Below are 26618 nucleotides of genomic sequence, written 5' to 3' on the forward strand. Positions count from 1 at the left end.
GTTTTGAGACACCCTCCATGTGCTGTAACTGTCAGGAGCTCCATAAAAAGACAGCATAAATCTCTTCCAAGCATTTTTTTTCTGCTCTCTCAGAGCTCCTTTGGCAGGCCGTGTTGAACTGTCTGTCTGCTGTTGATCCTTCTAAGCTGAAAAGATAAATTTCCCATTGGGGAAAAACTTCCACTGAAATTAATTTTAGGAAAACTCATGTTTCTGATTTATTCACTTGGCCAGAAAGCTTACTGTGTTGTATAGTTATTTAATTTCTGAGGCAGTTGACATATCAATGCTTTAGTGAACTTTTTGTGAGGAAAAGTTTTATTTTTTACTAGAATTTTTGGCATAAAATTCGTGTTTGTTTTCAGTGTAGGATGCTGTGCTTGTGGGGGTTGTCAGTGGTTTATTTCCCATAGTTTTATTTTTCCCTGTCTGCAAGAAGGAAGTTGAAAAGTCTTTGGGTGTTGGACAGGCTCCAATTTTGCCTTAAGCTGCTGGCAGGTGACTGTTCTGTTGCTGGTTTCTCAGTCCGCTCATTTCCCCCCAGGTCTTTTGGTATAGCACATGCAGCTAGCAAAGACCATGGGATAGCCACATCCTTTGCAGCTGTAATGATGTCCTAGGCAGGCAAGGGAGAGCCACTCGTTCGTTTCAGGGAAGGGGCAGTAGAAGGTGGTTCTTTTAGCCAAGATAGGGGGTGCTGCTTTCAACCTTTGAGAAAATGCAGAAGTCTTGTTTCATCCTCTTCTGATTAAAAAAGTCTTTCATCTGCTTCTGTAGTTACTAAGCTAAGCATATTTTAAAAGTGTGCTTATGGTGCTGCTGATTCTTCCTGCAGAGATGCTGTGTCTGGATCATTATTCAGAAGAATGCCTTGGCTTTATTCACAAAAATGTTTCTGAAGATGTCAAGTTGAAATTTTAAATTCTCTCACATAGAAACAAGTCCCGTTTGGCCCTTTTGCAACTGCAGTGCTTAAGTAGTGTAATGAAAGGGGAAAGTTGATTTAAGAAATTTCTCAGATTTTTCACTCCTTTGTCCATCTTCTTTTGTATCGCATTCTTGCATTAAAGATTGCTTTTGCACATTTATCAAACCAAAGGACATTCTTATAGCACCTGAAAAAGTTTTGACTACTTGCAGTTGTGCTTTCAGTTCATCATCTCATGAGCTATACAGTTTTAAATCATCTACAAAGAGAAGATAGGTCTTTACACTGTGTTGCTTTCTGGGAGCCAAATTATAGCCTTGGCCGAATCTGTTAAGCAGACAGCTTAAAGGGTTAAGGGCAAGGCAAAAGATTAGCACTGACAGAGTCTCACCCTGGAATATCCCCCTTTGGATTTTTATCCCTGGAATAATAATTTGTCCTTATCATGGCTTAACTACAGAGTGGTTTGCCACTGTTTCATGGTTGCTGTGATGTAGTTTGTGTATGGTGTATCTTGTACATTTTTAGGCACTCTTTTATCCATGAATGTGGGATACTGTCAATTGCTTTTTTTGTAGTCTTTCCATGCCATACTTGGATTCTTCCTATTTTTTACAGTTCTCCAGTGTGACTTTAACAAGTGATTCTTTGTTCCATATGGCTTTCTTTTATAACCCTTTGGTTCTTTTGCCATAATTGAGTTTTCTTCTGTACGAGTATAAACTCTGTCATCAATTCCAGTGTATAGTTTGTACATCGTCGGAAAGCAAGTTATTGGTTTGTAATTTTTATGGTAGCTTGCAGGTTCACTCTTAAGTAGGATCATTGTTTTTCCTGTTAGTCAATCTGGTGTCTGTTCTGGGTGAGTATAAAAAAGATTCCTACTCGTGCCTAAATCTTCGTGCAAAAATGTTAATGTTTTTAGCCAGAAGTTAGGTATGGGCCTGGGGTTTTCCATTTAGAGGCTTTTCTTAACTTTGTTTCAATCTGTCTGGCCATTACTGCATCCCATTTCATATCCTGTACATTTGAACTTCTCCAGTGGTACCTCAGGTCAGTCAACTCTGCTTCTTAACCCTTTAGCTTTTCAAATCTTTTCTCTAGGTTTTGTCGAAGAGAATTATCTGAGTATCCCAGATCTCTTGTATTCAAAGTCTTCCATTCTCTCTTCTGGCCTCTTTCATTACAGATGCTTCTTACCAGGCATGGGATGAGTCTCCAGATGGGTGAAAGAGCAAGGTCTTTGGAACTCTCGGACAGAAGCACATAGGTTCATAGGTTCGTAGGTAGATACTAGGCTATCTGCCCTAGGGCATTTATAAGCCTAGCCAGAGTGTATTTGGCTTCCGCCTCCCTGTTAGATTAGCCTACTGTGCCTCTGTAAAGTAGGTCACAAAAGTTACCCTTTTAAGATTAGTTTACTGTGCCTCTGTCTAGCAGGGACTCAGGAGAGATCCCAGGAGTGAATTTGCGATTTCCCATCCATGCATCCAAATTTCGCTTGAAGAGGGTCAGCGAGGGGCTATGTCTAACATGAATTGGGATTCTATTCCAGAGTGAGGGGAGCCTCTGGGAAATGAATCTGTCCCTCCAGCATGTCCTATTTATTTTTGCGCTGAGGTTTAGGTCCCTGGAGCGTGTAGCTCTAAGGGACTTGGATTTTTTGAGGTGGAGCATGTCCATTAATTCTGGGTTTGACATGGCTTTGTACGTCAGGCATAGATAGCCTCTGAGTAGGCGGTAAGCAACTGAGTAGAGCTGGAGTTTCTTTAGTCGAGCTGCATAGGACATCTGTTTGTAGCCCATGATCCTCTTGGTGAGGTACTTTTGGAGTCTCTCCAGTTGCTGCAGGTGTCGGGTAAGGTACATCCCAAAAGGGGCATTGTATTCAATTATGGGCCTGATAAGTGACGAGTAGAGGGGCACAATGACCTCTCTTGATCTAAATGTGAACCCTTTCGTGATAAGGTGGGCTTTATAGAAGGTCTTTCTAACCACTTTGGCAATGAGATTATCAAAGGAGAGATTACTATCTACGTTGGTCCGCAAATCTCTAATTACTTCTTCCGTACTTAATGGATTACCACCTATGTGGTAATTTGTGGGCACCTTGTTTTTGCCAAAGGGGATGACTATGCACTTTTTAGCATTTAGCTTGAGGCCGTGGTTCTGGCACCAAGCATCCGTCTCTGTGAGACCCTTTTGGAGGATGCTTGTGTCAGCTGGAGATTCGATTATGGCCCCCAGTTTGCAGTCATCTGCGAGCTTTGTCAGCCATAATCCCCCCGTGTTAGCCTGAACCTCAGAGAAGTGTATACCGAACAAGAGGTCCCAGAACTGAGCCCTGTGGGATGCCACTTGTAACTGGTTTGGATTCGGACATGGCACCTGCGATTCTGACCATGTGGGTTCCATCTCTGAGCCAGTTTGCAGCCCATCTTGTGATAATAGGGGTTGATATTTAAGCTGGTAAGCTTATTTATGATGCCCGAGTGGGGTATTGTATCGAAGGCTTTTGCGAGGTCCAGGTAGGCTGTGTGGACTACCTTGCCCTCATCTATGGCTTTGGTAACTGTTTCAAAGAAATCAACTAGGTTTAAGAGGCAAGATCTGCCCTTAAAGCCGAATTGGGTAGGGTCCAGTGTCTGGAGGCTCCCAATGTCTTTGTTTATGAGTTCCGTGATAATGCGCTCCATAGCTTTACAGACCAGACTAGTCAGGCTTATGGGGCGATAGTTTCCGGGGTACGTTGTGGCACCACCTTTGTGGAGTGGGACCACTGTAGCTGTATGCCATTCTTTGGGTACATATCCTGTAGTAAGGCTAAGTTTGAACAGTGACTTAATGTGAGGGTTCAGTTCTTCTTGGAGCTCGTGTAAGACACAGCCTGGGACACCGTCCAGTCCCATAGATGCTGTGTTTTTTGCTTTGGAGAGGGCAGCTTTCACCTGTGCATCTGTGATGTCAGGGAGGTTACATTCATTTGGGATAGGCATTTGCTCTTTTGGGGGAGAAGTTTGCGCTGAATCTGTCTGCCAGGATGTTGGCTATGTCTGTAGGTTCGGTATATTTTGTACCTTTATGCAACAATTCAGAGCATATCTGGGAGTTTCTGCCCATGTTTCTGACATAACTAAAGAAGGCCTTGTGATTATCTTTAGTGTCTAGGGCAATTTTTCTTTTGAAACTGGCCTTTGATGATTTTATGAGGGATCGAAGTTTCTTGCTAATATTGATCAGAGATGCCTTCCCTTTTTGGGATTTTGCTCTGTCATGTAGTAGCTTCCTCCTTCTGTTGTATAGCTTATTTATGGCCGGGGTCCACCAGACCAGTCTCCTGTTTTTGGAGGAGTGAGTCTTGGTTTTATTTGGGATAAGCACGATCCATGCATTCCTGCAGGTGCTCATAGAATGCATTTGTAAAGGATTCTGCGGATTGGGCTGTATTATCCTCTGGCGCAGGGGCTTTGAAGGATTCCACCTCAGTCTTGAGAAGTGCAAAGTTGGCTTTGGAGAAATTCTTTACAGTGATTTCCTTGGCTGGGGGTGGAGACGGGATATGGATGTCCAGGGAAATTTGTTTATGGTCTGATCTAACAATGAGGGGTTTACCTCTGGTGTGGAACATAGAGTCCCCATGTTGGTGATGACCAGGTCCAATATATTGTTCCCTCTTGTGGGAGTGGTGACCAGTTGTTCCATTGCGTTAGAGTTTATAAATTCAAGGAACTGTTGGGTGAGGGTGTTTGGGCTTGAGTAGTTTTCCCAGTCAATGTTTGGGTAGTTGAAGTCACCCAATAACATAGTGTTTGGAGAGATCTTTATATTCTCCAGTGTTCTCAGGAATGCCAAGTGGGGTTCCTGTAATAGGGAGGGTGTTCTGTAGCAGGCTACAAACTGAAACACAGTTTTGCCCGCTGTTAGTTGCACATGGATGGTTTCCAATGCTTCGTGCAGTGCCACTAACCTGGAGGTGTAGGTATCTTTGATGAATATAGATACTCCCCCTCCTTTTGTGCTTCAGTCCGAAGTTTTGGGGCGAAATGCATGGTATGAGTTATAACCTGGTAGTGCTGGGGTGCTCTCAGGAGCCTTGAACCAGGTTTCTGTTACTGCACAGACATCAATTTTCTCCATACTGAGGAGAGTCTCGAGTGCGTGCATCTTGAGGTTTAGACTTCTGGCATTGAGTAGCATTACCTTTAGTTTTTTTATCTTTGGGTTGTCTATGGAGGTGGGTCCATCATTTGAGCTTTGCCTAAAAAAGGCACTATGGGGGTGGCAAGAGCCTTGGCCAGTATACGAAAGCCTAAGGGTGATAGATGCAAGCTGTCCCTAGTGAAGCAACGTTGCTTGTCGAGCATGTCATCCCAGGCTGACAGACACTGGATCCCCTTTGAATGACACCAATACTTTAGCCAATTGTTGAAACTGATAATTTTGTCTTTATACGGTGGCATCATTCTTGGTGAGGGCAAGATGCTACTCAAGGTCAGGGTCATACCGGCCTGGGCTACATGGTCAGAGAGCTCCTCTATGTCTTTTTTCATGTAGTCCAGGGAGGTACGTCTCAGGTCATTCACACCAGCATGGACAATGACGGAGTCATACTTGTACTTGCTTTAGAGTGACCTGAGTGCTTGCGTTATGTGGCGGATCCTGGCACCCGACAGGCAGCTTACAGTGACCTTCTCCTTGTTCAGTCTGGTGACGTCAGTGTGCCGGACAATAGAGTCCCCTATAACAAGTGTATTTGGTGTGTTGTTTGGCCTTATGGGCTGTGACTGTAAGGCACACTGATTTTTGTGAGATATGTGATTTGTGGGTATTGTTGAGGGGTGGCTGTTGCTTGGATATCTGCTTAGGAGGACTTTACTGTTTAGGCAGATTTTTATTTAGAGCCTCCGAGTATGTTTTTGTGTGTTTATGTGTTGGGTATGCAGATGCAATAGGTCTGTGTGAGACTGGATTTGTGGTGTGGATGGTTACCTTTTCCTCCTGACTGACTGTGCCAGTCTTGGCTTGAGAGCTCTGCCTCCAGTTTGGCTGTGTAACTGCATCTCTCACATGTATTAGAGTTTGTTGGAAGGAGGAGAGGGTTGTCTGTGTACGTAAGACAATTGTAACATTGCCTCAAAATTCCCAGATTCACCAGCTGGACTGGAGAGTAACCTTGAAACTGACCCTTGGACATACCAGATTAGTATAGGGAACTGTTTTTTTTTTTACTGATCAGATTAGGGAAGGGAACTGATTTTTCACTTGATCAGGAAGGACCAATCAGGAGTCTAATACTTATGAGAAGTCAAGGAGGGTGTAGTGCTTTAGTTAGTTGGTGTTTCCTTATAAGAACTGAGCAAGTGCAAGGTTTTAGAAAGAGACTAGAGTGATTACTTTGAGAGTTTGAACAGTTCTAAGGGAAAAAGTGAAGAGCAGACTTTGTGGAGCCTGGAATAGTTTAAAACTGTTTAGGCGGCGCTGCTCAGTGCGCAAAATCGCTCAAAAAGAGAGTTGTAGGGTTTTTAAGAGAGAGAGAGATCAAGGAGTTTAGAATTGACCCAAAATGGCCAATAAAACTACATAAATTTCACTGTTGGCAGTGAGCAGTTTGAAAGTCTTAAATCATCTCTGGTCTCCAGGGCCTCTGCAAGTTTACACAGATAGTACCACAGTGATGTGGTCCATAAACCAGAGGGGAGTAACAGATGGTGCACCCTTTGCAGACTTGCTGTTATTTCCTGTGAGATAGCAACTCATCCCAGTTCTATTCTTCAGGCTTCATACATTCAGTCATAGCAGATCTTGATTGTGTTCTTTCTGAGTACCTGTTATGACAGATGACAGATTATCAGTTTGTCTCACTTTTGCACCAAACCGGTATGAAGAGCAAGCAATAGGAGTCACAGCTGACTGACTTTTGGCATTCAATTTGCAGTCTGCCAAAGCAGTAAGGTAGTCTGGTTTAAGAAAATCCTAACATTCATTTTGTGACTCCTCTTCAGACAGGGCCTGTTATGATGTTGCGAGTCTTTTAAGAAAGGCTGCCCCATTTGCAGAGGAGGTCTGCAAAACTAAGGGTTTAAAGACAAACCCTTTCAGCATTCCTGAAAAAGTTGCTTGACTGCTCCGCTCTAGAGGCAGTTGTGTACTCTCTTAGTAGTTTGGTCAGCCATTACAAAAGACACGAGTGAAGAAAATAATTTCCAGAGGCTATACCATTCACTTCTCCCAAGCAAAGTACAAAGGCTCTTTAGGTATTTCACCACACCAAAAAAGGGCAACAGTACAACAAATTTTGTAGCTTTTACAAAAAAGCAATCCAGGAGCTCCTACCAGACCAAGAAGATCCTTTGTCTCCCCAAGATTCTTAAAAAAAAACAACCAAGGACTTCAGGCCCATATTGTATCTCAGCGGCCTAAATCTCCATGTGAAAAAGACAAAATTACAGTTGGGTCACTGTTCATTCCATTCTTGCTTCATTCAGCAGGGAGTCTGGATGTACTTGGTGGACCTTCAGGATGCTTATTGCCATATCAAACTCATAAAACTGCCCTGAAGTTTCCTACGCTTTCGGCTGGGAGGAATCTTTTATCAGTCTGGGACATTGCCTTTACATCTCAACACAGCCCCCAGGGTGTTCAAGTGCATGTCAGGGGTTGCAGCACATCTGACTGCAAGATTTGTGTGTGTTCTTCTATCTAGATGACTGGCTCTTAACTGCATACACAAGCAAATCATGTATCCTGGCAAGAGATTCTTTACTCCACTCTTGTCAGTCCTTGGATATTTCTATAAACTTAGAAAGTCTTATCTGAAACCTTTTCATTCTTTGATCTTTATAAGCTGTCTTTTGCACACCACAAGAATAGCAAAGCCCCCAGGTACAGGGTTGATCCTTCCTTGGGTTACAAGTACAAGAAGTACTCAAATATAAATTTCCTTTAGCTTTCTGTCCTTCTACACACACTAAGGACTGTGACATCCTGAGTAATGGTAGTTTTCCATGACAAGTACCATATGAGAGATCTTCAGTGGATGCTGTATTCAATGGTCTGTCTACTCACCAATTTCATCACCCCCCGTAAGACTATCCTCAGTCAGGACCATCTGATGTGAAGGATGAAGTCACCCTTGTTCTGGAGGGACGATCTTTTGATGTCCAGACTGAAATCACTGTTGAAGTATTCCTAGTATTCCAAACAGATGGGTTTTCACCACACATCTAACCGGGGTACCAAAGCCTAAAACCTTCTTTTGAGCCATACATCCCAGTTATGACCTCAGCCAATGAGCATAAGGATACATAAGCAGATGTATGAACGTAACTCCTCAGATTTATCTTTGACACCAGCCTTGAATGCAGGTATCACAACTGTCTGATCTTCTTGTCATTTGTGCCATAAGCCTTCACTGGTTCAGATAAGTGTTTTTTTGGGAAACCTTCCTTTTCTTGTTTACTCTGAGTTTTGATTTTGTTAGATGTCAGCTAGGATGGGGAAGTACAAGTGTAGTAGGCAGGCACTCTACAAAGACTTCTACTCCTAGTGCCTTTTCTGCTTAGATGCAGAGCATGATTACAAAAATTGCTCCATCTTTGACCTTCATCCCTAGACTTTACATATGCATTAGTTGTCTTTGAATACATACTTAGAGACTCAGTGACTTTAGTGATTAGCTCCAGCAAAGATGGCGGATCCATCCTTAACCGACATACTATCCTTTCTGAAGAAAAATATCAAGAGGTCTAAGCCAGAAGTTCATTCTGCCCGGTCGGAACCAGACGTACCTGATCTGAGTTTGTAAAACCCACTGTATGACCAACATTTCCTCAGACTTCGCTACTGCAACCCTACTGTAGGCCAGTATGGCAGTTGAGAACCACACATCAGAGGTAACTGCTTCTATAGAAAGGACAAAAGTGGAAGTGGGAACCATATATCATCTTGGTAGGCCCAGAAGGTATCCCTCGGATCTTAGTAAACGAATAAAAAAGTATTGGGATCTCTTATTGGAAGTACATCGGGGGTTGGAGCCTACATATTTAGTCCAAATAGACTTATCCCCTAAAAAGAAATGACTGTGCATGTTCTCTCCCCCAAGATTTCCAAGGAGGATTGGATGGACTTTACTGAGGGACTATTCAAGGCCATTATGGCTCTCAAGCTGCCATTCTTTTTTGTTCCTCTCCTCACTCCTCAGAAGGTTACTCTGGAGTCTTCCTCTGAGGATGGGGCTTCAAATTCCGATGATCATTCCCTAGCATAGTCTTTAGAAATTCATGCACAAGTACAGATGCCTTCTGATGAAGACTGTCCCCAGATTCCCCTGAGGAAAAGGCTTAATTTGGGGAAACAGAGTATGCTGTAATAGTTTGAATGGGATTCTAAACAAATCTGAGGATCAGAAGAGATGCTATAATCTTTTAGAAGTGGGGGACTTTAGTTCCTACACCTATCTCTCCAGTCTTGGAGGCTTCCTTGATGGTTTCACATCTATGTCCCCTGCTCCTGATTGTCTGCCACCACCCTGTAAGAGGCCTAATTGATTCTATGAAGTTCCAGATGAACTTAAGTTTTTTTCAAGAACTCAATAGCTGATCCTTCAGCTATTTCTCTAGCTTCTGACAAACCATCTAGGCTTCTGCCTCCTGCTAATGCCTTTCCGTCCGATAAGGGCAGGGGTCCATGGATATACATCAGTCCTGGCCATCAGGGCTATTGCTTAACAGACCCTCATGACCAAAATATCTTGTGTAGTTTTGGAAACCTGAATAAGGCTGTTGCTGCCATGGAGGGGTTGGATACAAAACAGGCCAAGTCCTTGGTGGCTGAAGCAACTCTGGTGGTTAGGCATACCATTAAATGCAGCTATGATGCTGTAGAGGCCTCCTTCAGAGCAGCTGCTACTGGATCAATAATTATGTTCTTCATAGGCAATGTTGCAGTAGTGATGCTTGGATCTCTCTGCCATGCAGAAGCCCATGATTGACCCATTTTCCAGAGTCTCTACATCATCCCTAGCTGACAGACATCAGAAGACCAGACTTCTGGACATCACAGTGTAAGGCGGCACCCATGTGTGCTATCTTCAGTTATTTCTATCCGTACAGTCCAATACGCTTCACATGTGTTCAGTACACTGTCAGTCGACTCATTGTTCCAGTCGTGTAAGTACCCCATTGTGGAAATTTCTCTAATGATTTAATGTTCAAAAAATTGGCAATTGCATGAAGTGTGTGCAGCAAATTCCTCATAGAATTTTCACTCATTTGGTCTCTTCTACTTGGGGCATCAGCAGTATATGTTAACTGTCCTGACTACAAAATTCCATGTGAAAGCCCTAAAACATAGGGCCAAGGTACTAACTCGCCCATATGGAGTCCTCTCTTTAATTTCTCCAAATCTTTTGAGTTTCTAATACCATGACTGGAGTGGACCCGATTCCTAAGTCAAAGTATGATTAAAGTTCATGAAATTAATATTGTTTCAATTTTTGATGTCAGCCAAAAGTGCCCTTTGCAGCACCCGCAATGTGCCCAGTAATGACTCCTGAAATTCGTATGGAGTTGCATGTATTATTAACATATCTAAATACGATTGTAGACTATTTCTTTTTTATAAGACCTGTTGCTCCTACTACTGCTAGAACTGTCTGGGTATCTTTCTTCCACATTGCTCCTGTTTCTGCCTGCAAATCCTGATATTTTATGACTTTGCATCTGTCTTGTACACAAGACCACTGTAGTCACTGGGTGTAGCGATTTCAATGATCAATGCTACTTTTCTCTTCTTTTCATGGACCACTAAATTTGGTTTTCTCACATCTGTCTTTTGAACTGTTGGTATTGGGTGAATCTCATGTGATGCTGACTTCATTTTCTATGATTCCTTATCGCTTATTTTTCCAGTGTTTTTCAGCTGCTTCAGTATTATAATGTTTGCACAATTCCCAGTCCAGCAGTCTTGACACATTATTATGCCTCTCAGTATACTGTCCTCCTGCCGTCAGTATGTCACAACCAGCAACAAGGTGTACAACTGTTTCCAGTTGTGTTTTACAAAACCTATATTTGTCTTTTTCCCACATGTTCAATGGACTTTGTAAATCAACGTGTACGTAGTCCACTGTCTTGGGCCACCAATATTAACCTTTCATCTTTTGGTTTGAATTTGCCTCTCCTTAACCATTCCTGCATTCAATCCTCATCGACAGGAGTTTGTTCCAGGAGATGTCCTTCTATTCTCATGTTGCAGTATTCATAACTGTAGGGAGGTTGCTGCCTGCAGCACCGGATATCCAGCTAGTATACCAAGGTCTTAGGATCAGGGGTATGTGTGACGTATCTCTTCCTCTCTCCCCTGATCTCTAAAGTTATCTTTTTATTATGTCTCTGTCCTAGGCTTATGAACTGTCCTTCTGCCCTATCCCTACCTGCTACTTACTGTTCACTCTACCCTGCTACCACTTCCTTCACGACCAATATTATCTATCCCCTGAACTAAACTGTCCCAACTTTGGAACTCAGATACCAACTGCTTACTGATAGTTTTTTGGCTGACTGCTCACTTACCTGTCTGTTCCCGCTCCGTTCATGGGCTCACTCCGCCCCTACCCTTCCCCCAATTCTCACCCGCCCCCAACACATCTACTTTTATACCTAACAAACACCTCCTATCAAACCTACTATCCAATCACAGTCCTCATTCCACTTACCCCTCCCCCTCATTCTTTCCTCAGTTTCTCTGCCCTTTTCCCAACCCTCCCACTACTACCCCTCCCCCTTATTCACCCATCAGAGTGTACTCCTCTCTATCTTCCCTCTCTACATTTCTCCTCCCACTTCCATTTCCCACACCCTCACACATTCTGTCCTCCACTGTCCTTGCCTACAGTCCCCAACTCTCTCCAGTCACTTCTAGACCTTCCTTCCTGAACTAGCACACCACATTACTCTCCTCCTCACTGTACACTACCCCACCTACCCTAACATGCCCTATCAACTCCACTTAACTTTCCAAATTCACAGCTCCATTCTCATCTTACTAATACCTTTGCATCTTGCTACATCTTACTCCCATAAAGCCCCTCCGTTCCTCCCTCCTACTCAAACTATCCCTAACCCCCAGCTACAACCTCTTCAACACCCTCACTTTCACTCAATATCCTATTCCCTTATTCCACCCAACCTATTGCATCTTTTTCATCCCAAACTCTTCTCTGCCTCAACTAAAACCCTCTCTCTGAAAACTCTGCTAAATCCTAACAAATACCCACTGTATAAACCTTACACACCAAAGCTTACCACCTACAATGTCCCAGCCTTATCTGGAGACATTCATCCTAACCCTGGCCCTTGCCTCAGCACAAACCATTCTATGCCTCCACCCTCTTCCTCACCTACAACAAATAACACTCCCCATCCTTTCTCTTCGCCTCCCACGTCTCCTCTTAGCACTCTGAAGATTTTCACTATTAATGCCCAGAGCCTAAACAATAAAGGTCACCATGTACAAGCCTGGATTAATCATAATCAACCCGACATCCTAGCCATCTCTGAAACTTGGCTAAAACCCCATATTACAGACTCCGAAATCCTGCCTCCTGGTTACAACATCCTCAGAAGTGACCGCTTAAATAAAAAAGGTGGAGGCTCTGCTCTAATTTACTCTAATCTTCTCTGTCTAATTCCTCTTCAAATTCCTACCCCCCCAATTCAAAAATTCCGAAATCACAGCACGCCTCCTCCGAATAAATAAACATAAAAAGATCTGCTTCATTTCCCTATACATCTCCCCTGGCAACAATATCTCCATAGTTGAAGACATTCTGTTCTTGGCCTCAACTAAAATAAAATATGAAACCTATATTTTAGGTGATGTCAATATTGATTGGAATAAAATAAACATACCATCCCCTCTCTTTCCATTAACCTTCTCAACTTCACCCAAGTAATCTCTTCAATAACTCGTCCTAACAAAAATCACCCCCCAGGGTCCATCTTAGATTGGATTCTAGTCTCCCATCCAAACAAAATTACTTCCAGTGGCACTATCCCTGACACCTTCAGCGACCATCTCCCTGCCTTCATCCATCGATCAAGCAGCTCCATCCAACACCAGCATCTCTACATTCAAACTCGTAACCTCAGCAACTTCAACCCCTCAACCTTTTCAAACATCTTTAAACAAATTAACTGGCAATCTCTAAATACCCTCTCACTCGACAATGCTGTTGAGCACTTCAACTCTATCTTCCTAGATACTCTTAACTCACTAGCTCCACTAAGAAACAAACAAATCAAAACTAATTCTGCCCCATGGCTGACCAAAGAAACTAAACAAATTATGCGACACAGAGACAAATCCTGGAAGCTCCATCAAAAAAATAAACTGCCTTCTACCTTACTCCTTTATACCCAACTCCGCAATCAAGTAAAAAAACTTATTACCAAGGACAAAAAAAACTACTACAATAAACTACAGTCTAATAACAATAAAAACCCAAAACAGTTCTGGAAATTAGTCAACTCCCTACTTCATCCAGGATCCCAAAACAACCCTTGCCCTGACCCTAATCTAACTGACAGTGAACTGAGCTCCCAGTTCAACACCTTCTTTACAGAATCCATAGCTAAACTAACCAAAACATTCCCTAATAATAACCCATCTAACTTCCTCTCTACATCACCCAGCAACCCAAACAACAATCCCATCAACTTCCATCTCAAACCTGTTTCCACAATTACCATAAAAAAGCTTCTATCCAAGCTAAAGCCATGCTCCACTGCCCCTGACAACATTCCCTCTTGCTTCCTCAAACATGCAGCTGAAGGAATCGCTCTCCCAATTAGTATTCTAATTAATAGATCCATAAATGAGTCATATGTTCCAAAACTCCATGCTCAGCCTACATACTTCCTCTTCACAAAGGAGGCAAAAACACTACTATTTCTAACTTCCGCCCTATCACCCTACTCTCCCCAATATCTAAAATTCTAGAAAAATGTGTCCACCACCAACTTTTACCTTACCTAATTCAGAATCACCTCCTAACACCCACCCAGCACGGCTTCCGTCCTGGCCACAGTACCATAACTGCTCTACTTTCCTTCCTTGAAACTGTCAATCAAGCACGAGACTCTGGACTCATTGTATCCGCAGTCCTGCTAGATCTTTCAAAAGCCTTTGACACCATCTCCCACACACACCTTCTTCATCATCTGGCTAATCTCCATCTCTCACCAAATACTCTATCCTGGTTCTCCAGTTATCTTTCTGATAGATCTCAAGCAGTCAAATGGAAGAACTCTTTCTCTTCCTTCCTGCCTACACCCACTGGCATTCCTCAGGGATCTATCCTTGGACCCATGCTTTTCAACATCTTTATAAATAACCTTCACACCTTCATCCCTGACACCACAGTCATCCAATATGCTGATGACTCTACCTTGATCTGTTCTGCCCCAAACTTTCCTGAACTACTGACCAAAACCCAATTATCCTTCACCACCACAGAGAACTGGATGCACCAAAATTACCTTTCTCTCAACTCCATTAAATCCAAAATACTAATTTTTCTCCCTTCCAAGACTTCCTCTTTGGACAAAAACAATTTAAATGTCCTAAGCCAAACTAACACTGCCATTGAAGTGGTTCCCTCTGCAAAACTCCTTGGCATTACCATAGATGAATACCTCAAATTTGATCTCCACATTCAACAAAACATAAAGAAAACCCACCAAAGGCTAGGTATGCTATATAGGAACAATCATTTCCTTTCCAACTCCACTACAAATACCTTGGCAATCACCTACCTGCTCCCTTCCCTCTTATATGGAGCCCCTCTACTAACCAATTTATCAGCCACCTACACCTCTAAGCTCGAAGCTTGCTATAATAAGATATCTATATTTGCAACTAAATCCAAAACATCAACTCACCACTGCCTCAGCCTACATTCTCTGAACTGGTTAGAACTCCCTAACCACCTAGACTATCTTCAACTAATTACCGCTCACAAACTAATTTCTCCCCAGACAAATGCCCTGTATTAAAGGACATCCTTCCTCCATACACCCCTAACAGGTCACTGAGATCTGAGCACCAAAACCTCATCTCCATTCCCAAACCCAAGCGACCCGCTGGCCAGCTTTTACTATCCTTCTCTCTAGGCAGAAAATGGAACTCTCTGCCTCCTTCCCTCAGGAACCCTGACTTGAATCCTTCAAGAGCCAACTTTTTCTTCACCTATCTTCTAAATGGAAATGCTCCTGCTTTCACCCCACATAAATCCTAGGGACTCCCCACTAAGCTCCCCTCTACTCCCTCTCCACTACACTCTCTTTATTTTCTGTTTTATCTAAGGATCTAGAACCAGCAGATTTAACTAACTCCTAACATGTAAATATTGTTAAAAAAAAAAAAAAAAAAACCCTCTGCAGTCAAGTTGTTAAACCATCTCATAATGTATACTATGTCTCAAATGTTTGAATCCAACTCTTGTATTTTCACATTGTAACCTTTATTGATATTTTTGCAAACCTGCATTGTATGTATTTCACTTGCAACCTTTATCCTACATTTTGTATCCTATATGTATTAAATTGTTTATGGAGCTTTTCTTCCCGGGCCTCCACTGAAAATTGGCACTTCTTGGTCCAGTGTACTTCCCCGGTAATCAAACTGATAATAAATAAAATAAATAAATAATAAATGTCAGAGCCATAAACTTAAATCTGCTATAAAAGTGATGTCTGATGTACCCACTACAGAACTTTTATGCCACGGTGATCTACAGACCTCTGATTGCCAGCTCTGGGAATCAGTTCGCTCGTTGGTTTCAGCCATTTGATACAGACAAGTACCCGTTTGTTTTTTTGTAACCTTTCTTATAGCTTTTCAAATGTACATGTCAGGTAGTAAGGGGAAGTATGCTTGTGGAAGACAAATTCCACATAAGGACACACAAGTGCCTATTCTGTTTAGATGAAGGCCTCGACCATACGTCTTGTGACATCTGCAAATCTTGTGCACCAAAAGTCCTACGTAGCTGTCTGGCTACCTTCAAACTTTGTTTAGAAGAACAGAGACTGCGGCATTTGGCATTAGGCATGGAGGGGTGAGGTAGGTATCTCCGGCGAGCCACCTAGGAAGAAGGCCAAGAAAGTTGGGCCTTGATGCCCATGCTGCACCTCAGGAGTCCAGTGAGACTCTTGAGGCAGATGTTAGTCCAGGGTCCCATTGGATGTCCATTTCACAGCTGGAACTGGGAACCCTCGGTTCAGCGGAAACTGAGTACATCAGCTGAGGTTGGTCAGCCATTAGCTCATGATGGTGAGGGGGAACCATGGCTTGTGGCGTCTGAGGAGCCTACTCTCGCCTTTCCATCCTCCCAGGCGTCTGCTTCTAAACCAATGCATCCTTTTTCTCCTCTAAAGAGGAAACCGAAATTAAAACCTAGAGAAGCAGAACCAGCTCCTGGATGGAAGCCTTTTCCCCAAAATCTTTTCAGAGTCTTCCAGGCCCTCCAGTCTTGGGTGCCACAAACAGTCCCTACACCTGTTCAGGCCTTAGAGGATTCAGAGGAAGAACTCTCTTCCTCTGATGAATCACTTACTTATTGTTCCCAGATTGAATCCCCCAAGGACTTCATTACCCTTGAGGAGGAAAACACTATTAGTCCTGAATCTCCAGGGGAAGAATTCTCCCTTGGGGGACACCATTTCTCTTATGAGAGAACGCTTCAAATGGCAAGCCTCAGATGTTTCAGAAACTAAAAAGTTGATGCTTTGAATTACTGCAGATGGACCAACCCTCCCCATCTGCATTCCCTCCCCTGCTCCCAGCCTTTCATGATGCCTTTCTGGCTGCCTCCCAGGCCCCTCATTCTCAGCCCCCAGCTTCCAAACGTCCAGATAGGTTTTATAAAGTTCATCAGGATACACCGTTCTTGTTCAAGAACCCCCCAGCAGACCCTGCTGTCATAGTGGTGCCAGCAGATAAATCATCCAGACAGCTGCCTTCCACCTCTCTGTTTCCCACAGACAGACATCAAATTTATGGATAGGCTAGGGAAGAAAGTCTATATTTTCTCCACTCTAGCCATTAGAGCTCTACATTAAAAAAAAACACACATGGCTAGGTTTGTTTTAGATACCCTATCAAAAGCGTCTGCACTTATACCAGATGTGTCAAACACCTCTCTGCTCTGCTCTACTGCCTCCCAGGTGACCAGGCACTCCAAGAGCATTTATGATCTTCCAAATCCACAGCCTCAGGTTCAGTCCTGAGAAGGTATTCCTGGGTGAGGCTGCAGCCCCTTTCCTTGGATATCCGATCGAAATTGCTGGATGCACCACTTGATAAGGCTCTTTTTGGTGCAGCTTCTGCAGAGCTTTTTAAATCCCTACAGGAAAAGGGCAAGGAGTTAAAAAATGTAAAACATTTGCTAGTCTCTCCTATTCCTAGGTACCATAGGAATTATCCTTAAAGGACCGCCTTTGTTAGGAGGCAGTCATCTCAGTCTACTGCCCCACGGGCTAAGGGATGGAGACAACCTAGGAAACACTACACTCCTAGACCATCTTTTTCTTCCACTCCCACTTCCTTTCGGAGGTAGCTTGACCTGGACAGAACCCCTCCACTGTGACTCCAACCCATTACCCACCTCCATTCCCCCTGTCCCTCCATCTCACCCTTTCCCTGCCCTCCTGGTGGAAAGTTACCTCAGAGGCTTGGGTCCTCTCCATCATTCAAAAAGGATCCTTTATGACTTGGTGGACACTTCCTCCCTTTCAGGGGATACCCCAACCCCCTCCAAGTCAGCTACATCTTTTTCTGCCAATTCTGGATCAGCTCTTAGCTCAGGGCACCATAGAAAGAGTACCTCTAGACCAGACAGACAAGGGTTTTTACTCCAGGATGTTTTTGGTCCCAAGAAAAATGGCCCTTGGTGACCAATTCGGGATTTGTTGGTCCTCAGTCTATTCCCCAAGATGCCTACCTTTAAAATGCTCACCTTGTACCACCCTCTTACCTCTCATCCCCTTCCAAGCTTTCAGTGGTATCCCTGGATCTGAAGGATGCCTACCTTCATATTCCCATTCACCCCAGCTGCAGGCAATTCCTTTGCTTTTCAGTAGGTTCCTTGCATTTTCAGTTTTCTGCATTGCCATTTGGGCTCTCCACAGCCCCCAGAATATTCACAAAGTACCTAGCTCCAGTTATTGCCCACTGCAGAATTCAGGGCATTCAAATATACCCATACCTGGATGAATTCTTGATATTTCACCAGGACAGCCAAACCCTTCGCCATCACCTATGCATGGTGTCCAAAACCCTGGAAAACCTAGGGTTCACTGTGAACCAGGAAAAGTCTCACCAACCCAAGACCTGGTTTTCTTAGGGTGCAGGATAAAAACAGATCAGATGGTAGCATTCATTCCTTGCCAGAAGGTAGAAACCATCACCCATTATCTCCAAGCACCTGTCTCTCTCTCCAAACCTTATCTGTCAGGGAATTCCTGAGATTCCTAGGCCACATGGCATCCTTGATACCCATGCTTCCCTTGGCAAAGCTGCATATGAGGAAATTCTAGTTGGTGATACCAACATTCTCACCTTCTGGATATTCCCCTACTTCTCCTTCCATGCCTGAAAAAAGAACTGGATTGGTGGATTGCAGCCATCTGCCTCAATCAGGGTATACCTTTGCAAGATCCCCACACCCTTGCAAGAAATCTTCCCAGATGCTTCAGACCTGGGTTGGGGAGCAATTTTGCAAATCCACAACAAACAAAACAAAGTTCAGGGAGAATGGTCCTCCCTCAGGCAAAGGGACCACATCAGTATCAAAGAGATGTGGGGCCTTCTCCTAGCATTGCAAACATTCCACCAAATCCTCCTACCGGGTACCATGAAAGTAGTCACAGAGAATATGACTGTCCTGTGGTATATCAACAAGTGTGTGTGTGTGTGTGTGTGGGGGGGGGGGGGGGGGGCACAAGGTCCTACCTATTCTGCAGCTTGACAATTTGGATTTGATCCCTAGCAGCAAAACTACACATTCACCTGGCAGCAGTGTACATTCCTTCCACAGAGAATGTGATGGCAGACACTCTCAGCAGAACCTCTGCACCCTCTTACGAATGGATGCTTCACAGGGAGGTGTTTTTGGATCTTATTCACAAGTGGGGTATTCCTCAAGTAGATCTGTTTGCCTCCTCCCATAACAGTCAGATGCCTCTATTTTGCACAAGGTATCCACATCCACAGGCTTGGAAGGTGGAAGCCATTCTCTTTTTCTTTGGCGAGGATGTATGTTTATACCTTTCCCCCTTCACACTGATTAAAAAAGTCCTCCTGAAGATTCAGAGGGACAAACCAAAACTCCTGCAGGGGATTAACCTTTGGCCAAGAGAGCATTGGTTTCCCCTACTAGCCAAGGACGGTCACCACAGGTTACCCCACCAATTCGACCTACTCGCACAATACAGGGGAGTCTCTCATACACCCTCAAGTGCTCAACCTCAGACTCACTGTATGGGTGATAGAGTTCTGATCCCATTTGGACACCTGTATTCAGTGGACTTACTGAATGTCCTGCAGGAGGCTAGGAAACCTAGTACCAGGAGAAAATGAGTCAGAATGGAAATGATTCTCCAGCTGGTGTCAAAAGAAAAAAAAACTGACCCTTTTCTTATTCCTGTTTCTATGGTCCTTTCTTAATTGTGTGAGCTTCTGCATTCAGGATTGACTTGCTCTTCCATTAATGTACACTAGTCAGCCATTTCTGCTCGTCTTCCCTTGGTACCTCCTTTGGCATCCAGATTAGAGGTAAAACTATTCTTAAGAGGGGTCCTTCATATTAGACTCCCTCGTAAACTGATACCTCTTTCATGGGACCTCAATTTTGTCCTTGAGAAACACACTACCTCCATTTGAACCAGCTCACCCAGCATCACTGAAGCTCCGTACTTGGAAAACAGTACTGCTGGTAGCCCTCATATCTGCCAGGAGGGTCTCAGAAATTCAAGCCCTGATAGCTACCCTTCCTTACCTAATCTTCCATAAGGACAGGGTTTCCCTGAGGACTAATCCTTCCTTCATGCCTAAGTGGTTTATGAGCTGTCCTTTAATCAGACCATTAACCTTCCCGTTTTCTTCCCTCAAACTCAAAATTCCTCTGAAAGAACTCTACATTCCTTGTACGTTCATAGACAACTTGGGTATTGCCTGGACGAGACCAAATCCATTCGAAAGTCTGACCAGCTGTTTGTCTCCTTTCACCCAAGGGCCTTGGGGAAGGCAGTCTCTAAACAGACTATATCATGTATTTCTAATGCTGTCTCTGGTTGTTTTTCCTTTCATGGAAAAGATTTAACTGCCAATGTGAGAGCTCATTCTACTAGGGCAACTGCTGCCTCAGCAGACTTTTTTTAGGGGGGTGGACTATGCTCCTATACTGGAAGCTACCCACCTGGTCCTCAGTCCATACCTCTACCACGCTAGACTTGATCTCTAGAGCCAGAACTGAGTTTGCTAGGTCAATTGTACCGGGTCTCATAGGCCAGGCCCCTCAACCTACGTCCCGGGTTCATACCTAAAGCTTTGGTACTCTCCTACAGTTATGAATACTGCAACATGAGAATAGAAGGACATAGAATAGTTGTGTATGAACTCACCATAACCTTAGATGTCCTGTTCCATGTTGCAGTATTCAGTCCCCCCTCCTACCCCCTCTTATTCTGTTTATCCATCTGTGGTGGCATTTTCATAACTTCTCTCCATCCAAACGGGGCACAGCAACAGGCACATACATATGTTAGGTTCCTTCTGGCATGGTAGCATATGTGGGTCTGAAAAGCTTTCGTTTTTTGCTTCCCCGGGGTACTACTGTATGCAGCCGTCATTTCTGAAGTGGGTACATGCAAACGCCACTTTTATAGCTGACGTCTGTTTATGGGTCTGACATGTAACATCGCACGTAGCCCTGATCCTAAGACATCGGTATACTGGCCGGATGTCCGGTGTTACAGACAGTAACCTCCCTACAGTTATGAATACTGCAACATAGAAGAGAAGGACATCTATGGTTATGGTAAGTTCTTACAAAACTATTCTTTTTCTATACTTGCAACTATGTTTTTGCATTTTCCACATTTCTTGCTTTCTCATCTGATCCTTCACCTTGTATTCTTTCTCTTGTTTTTTGGCACATTCAATTCCTGCCTGATTTTTATGTACTTCTGGTTTGATTTCCATTCCCACTTGATGCCGATATGCTTCTGGTAGATTAAGAAGGGAAGTCATCTTAGATTTATTCTTGTCATGTTTCAAAACTTTCACTGTGTTTGGGTCTTGTGAGGTGAGCAGATGTATGCAGTCTCTTGATTACAGATCTATACATGTAATGAGTTTCAAGAAGGACCATACTTCCTTTGGAACAGGGAATATCTTGGTATGCACTGATTTTTTTTTATAAATTATTTGATGAGCATGAAGCATCCTTCTTGTTTTCTTGTCTAATCTGCCCAACACCTTTTGGGGCCAGTCAGTCACTCCAAAACTGCAAGTTAGGACAGGAAGAGCAAATTGGTCTATAGCTTGAACTTTGTTCCTAGATGTCAACGCTGTTTTCAGGATTAATTTAAGTCTTCTAAAATATTCATTACTGATTTTTATTCACATTTGTTCATTTTGTTGTCGATTCTTCATCAGTTCCCAAATATTTATACACTCCCTCTTGCTCAAGATGATGTTCTTCGTGTTTCACTGTTGCAGTCATTACATTTGGGTTATCTGCTTGCAGGTAGCCGTCAGTCGGCCTGATTACCAAAGTCTTGGGTCCTGCGCGGGTTGCTGTCTCATCTTCCATGACGTCAGGTATTCAGGGGTATAAAGCATGCAGCCGATGCCATTACATCAGTCTTTCTTGCCGTTCGGTGCCCGAAGCAAAAGCAGTTCGCCAGTGTCTGTCGGCCGACTCCTGAAATTTTCATTTTCGAGTTTCAGATCCGAAGTCTTCAACTAAGCTAAGTACCCCATTGGGGATCCTTTTTCTTGCTCTAAACCGATGTCAGTAAAAGTTAACAGTTGTATTTCTTGTGGAAAGCAAAGATTTTCATTCGTACTGCATTCCTTGCTTAGGCCCAGACCACTACGTACCTTGCTGTCGGTTTTGTGCCTTATTCAAACCTCGAACTATTTGCCGTCGGTTCATTTTTGCATCTAAATATTTTGGTACTCTGTTCAGTTATCCAGAAATGGCTTTGGTAAGCCACCCGACTACCGACATTCCGAAAAAATGCAAAGATAAAGACAGAGACAGACCGCATAGGTCCAAAGCTGCCAACAACGCTTCTCCTAAGCTAATCGCCCGTTCAGTGGTACTCAGTGAGGCGCTTTCGCAGCCCCTGATACCCGCTACTTCAGATTCACAGGCCTCTACTGAGACCCATTCGGATTCAGCGAGATGCTTTTTCGACTGTGGAACCTGCGGATGTCTCTACCTTGGATGGGGTCTGGAGCCACTGTGCAGGCACCGGCTTCGGAGGGTGTATTCAGGCCTACTGACTTCCATATTAAACTAACACCATCTTCTTCTTCAAGGCCTAAAATTCGACCCATGCGTAGAAAACTGATGCCCAGACCGCATGGTCAGGCCCCTGTGCCTAAAAAACAAATAAGAATGGCTGAAGACCTTATTACTCTAATCAGAGAAAGCCACCCTTCTCCCTCTAAGAGACCTAGAACTGATTTTCCCTCTGATTCTTCTGATCAGGATTCTGAAGTTTCTGTTTTCTCTGATGACCAGGAGTTGCCCTTATCTACCTATGAGGATTCTGATGCAGAGGACTCCATTCCCTCTGCTTCTCCTCCATAGGATTTCTCTCTTGGTGAAACTTTGCATACTCTTAGGGAGCATTTCCGCTGGGAAAGTCAGGATTACTCTGACTCCAAAAAGAGGCTTAGGGAATTCTTACTCCTACCTCAACACAGGCCTTTAGCTATCTCTCCTGTACTAGACATTGTAGATGATGCCTTCTTGGAATCTAGCCTGGCCCCTGACACTTTACCTCAGAAAACCTGACAGGTATTAGAGTACCTGACTCTCACAAGTTCCTCTTTAAGAATCCTCCTGCGGATCTTGAGACCATTTCACAGGGACCCAAAGGCATTAAGGCTACTACTGCCAAAAACCCTACCCCCCTCTGATAGAGATTCCAGGGCCCTGGACATATGGGGGTAAGAAGGAGTACACTTCCGCAACTTTGGCCATTAGGGCCTTAAACTCCCAGTTTCATATGTTAAAAGTATCAGCAGCATATTATTGGATTGCTTAAACAGAAAATGATGATGATTCCTGACTGTGCTGAAAACAAAGAATTACAGGATTTAATGCATTCTGCTGAACAAGTTGGAAAATGTACTTTGCAATGTGGTTTTGATTCATTAGAGGCATCTTGCAGGGCTGCTGTCACTGGGTCTGTACTTAGAAGGCATGCTTGGCTTAAGGAGCAGTCTTTGCCAGATCATGTTAATGCTAAATTACTGGATGGTCCCTTAAACCAAGACTGCCTGTTTGTCAACAAATCAGAAGTAATACTTAAAAAGATGGAGGAAAAAGCTAAATTTTTGCAAACTGTTAAAGATTTACTCTAAGTACAGCCTCCCGGATTTAGTAGGCACTGGCCTAAGAATTGGTCCTTTCCTGCCTCTTCCAGGCCTTCTCAGTCCAAACCCAGAACCAGCAGACCATCCAGGCTTATGTCTCAAGGTACTCACAGGCTTAAGCAGTGGGGGGCTCCCACTTCCAAAGCTGGGAGTAGTAAGACACCCGCCTATGGTAAACTGTCACAATGACTTAACTTAAACCTCCCAAGCCCTGCTGAACTGACTGTTCCTTTAGAGGGAAAGATTGTCCTGCTGAACTGACTGTTCCTTTAGGGGGAAAGATTGCCCTGCATGCAAAAAACTGGGAATTCATTACCCAAGACAAATGGGTTTTAAATATAGTTTCCCAAGGATACAGATTCCACTTCCACTCCTTACCAACCCCAAATGGTTGGCCAGACCTACCCCCAAATCGGTGGACAGAGGCTCAAAAGCAGGTTCTCTTTCTTCTAAGCATCAGGGCTATTCAACCTGTCCCAGAAGAGGAATGGGGCCAAAGTTTTTACTCAAGACTTTTCTTGGTACCCAGAAAAGACAATTCCTGGTGTCCTGTCCTGGACCTGCCTATCCTAAACACTTTTTTGGTCATCTCAAAATTCAAAATGCTAACTCTTCATCAGCTGCTTCCCATGCTAGGCAAAAATGCCTGGTTGGCAGCACTGAATTTAAAGGCAGCCTACCTGCATATCCCAATAAGGGAATCTTGCAGAAGATACCTACGCTTCAGAGCAGGCTACATGCACTATCAGTTCTCTGCACTGCCCTTTGGCTTGTCTACTGCGCCCAGGGTATTCACAAAGTGCCTAGCTCCAGTCATTGCATTTTGCAGGCAAAGAAATATTCAGATATACCCATACCTGGACGATTGTCTTAATTCAGGCAGAAAGGCAGGACATAATATTAAATCATCTGGCATTTGTAAAGAAATTACTAACTTCTCTGGGGTACACCTTAAATGAAAAGAAATCACATCTAGTACCCTGCCAACAAATTGTATTCTTGGGAGCAAGCTTGAATACAACTTCCCAGATGGTCTGCCTCACGCCAGAGAAACAAGTTCATTTGACAGCCTACTTCAAACTACTGGCCACAAAGACCTAGCTATCTGCAAGGAAAATACTGCAAGCCCTGGGGTTCATGGCCTCTTGCATTCTACTAATTCCATATGCAAGACTGCATATGAGGAAACTACTGTGATATCTAAAAAGCCTATTGTGTCAACTTTCTCAGGACCTAGAATCAATTATTCCCATCATCCCTTGCTTAAAGACAGAGTTCCTTTGGTGGGCAGTGGCCTGCCACCAAAACAAGGGTCTGCCATTCACTCTACCCCCTGCCGCCCAAACCCCAACAGATGCATCAGACTCTGCATGGGGGGATCACTTGGCAGGTCAGTGCATTCAAGGCAAATGGAACCCGAGTCAAATGCACCTGCATATCAATCAAAAAGAAATGTTAGTGGTACAGAGTGCTCTGACAGCCTTCAAGGACCACATTCTTCCAGGACATTTATTGGTAAAGACGAACACCACCACTGTTATGTGGTACATAAACAAGCAGGAGGGGAACCCACTCATACCCTCTCTGCAGACTAGCCATGGCTCTATGGAACACAGCCTTGAGCTACCAAGTGCACCTACATTCTCAATTCCTGTCAGGCAAGCTAAATACACTGGCAGATGACCTAAGCAGAAATCTCATGGACCCACACGAGTGGAAACTGGAAACAAAGATATTCAGCATTTTGAAAAACAAACAGGGGAGCCCAGAGATGGACTTGTTTGCCTCCTCTCAGAACTACCAGTTGGATAAATTCTGCACAAAAACTTCCCACAGACAAGCTTGGAAAGTGGATGCCCTGTCCTTCACCTAGAAAAACCTATCAGTTTGTCTTCTCCCCTCTGCCTCTCTTCTCCAAAGTGCTACTAAAGATCAAACAGGACAAGCCAAGGGCAATACTTATTGCACCAGACTGGCCACGCCAGCACTGGTACCCCCTCCTGCGCAGTGTGTCACTTCTGGAACCATGGCACCTGCCTCAGACCCCTGCCCTGCTGTCCCAGCAGGAGGGCCAGATTCTGCACCCACAGCTTCAAACTCTAAACCTTGCAGCCTGGCTAATTACATGATCTCTCCTTTAGCATCCCTCAGTAAGCAAGTGATGGATGTCATTCTGGAGGCAAGGAGGCCTAGTACTAGAAAATCCTATGATGAAAAATGGAAAAGATTCTGTTCCTGGAGCCAAACTCAAGGGATGGACACAACAATGCCCAATCTACTGCACATTCTTCAATACTTAACTGAGATGCTTCACAAGGGCCTTTCATTTTCTTCCATCAAAATTCATGCCTCGGCCATTTCAGCTCATTATAATACAGAGCCATCCCTCTTCTCTCATCCACTGCTGAAGCAATTCCTCAGAGGGGCCAGAAACGTAAGGCCACCCAGGAGAGCCCCTACTCCAGCCTGAGACCTTAACTTTGTATTGGAAAAGCGCACTCTACCTCCTTTTGAGCCAGCTGCAAATGCAGAGTTGAAATTAATTTCTTGAAAAACAGCCTTCCTTCTTGCCATCACTTTAGCAAGAAGGATGTCGGAATTACAAGCCCTCATGGCAATGGAGCCTTTCATCATTTTTCATGCGGACGGAGTGTCCCTCAGGACCAGTCCCTCCTCTATGCTCAAGGTGGTATCCAGTGTGGCCCTTAATCAGTCCATTCATCTGCCAACCTTCTTTTCTAATCCACAGAACAAAGGAGAATAAATACTGCACTCCTTGGACGTGCACAGACATCTTAGATTTTACTTGGACAGGACTAAGCCTCTCAGGAAATCTAAACAGTTGCTGGTTGCATTTGCTGCAGGGGCAGAGGGGAAGGCCATTTCAAAGCAAACCATTTCTAAGTGGATAGGTCACAGCATTCATTTCTGCTTTAAGCACCATGGAAAACCTACCCCACAGGGGATAAGACCACATTCCACCAGGGCTGCATCTACCTCTACAGCCTTTCTCAGA

The 26618-nt window shown here is 43.9% G+C and overlaps 1 protein-coding gene across 1 annotated transcript in view; it reads left to right on the plus strand.

Moving 5' to 3' along the window:
* The window catches only part of MEMO1 (mediator of cell motility 1), a 1101660-nt gene that overhangs the window by 934613 nt on the left and 140429 nt on the right, over positions 1-26618 (plus strand). The window lies entirely within an intron of this gene.

The sequence above is a fragment of the Protopterus annectens genome, chromosome 8.part0, assembly GCF_019279795.1.
Source record: "Protopterus annectens isolate FY-2018-M chromosome 8.part0, PAN1.0, whole genome shotgun sequence".
Classification (NCBI taxonomy): Eukaryota; Metazoa; Chordata; order Ceratodontiformes; family Protopteridae; genus Protopterus; species Protopterus annectens.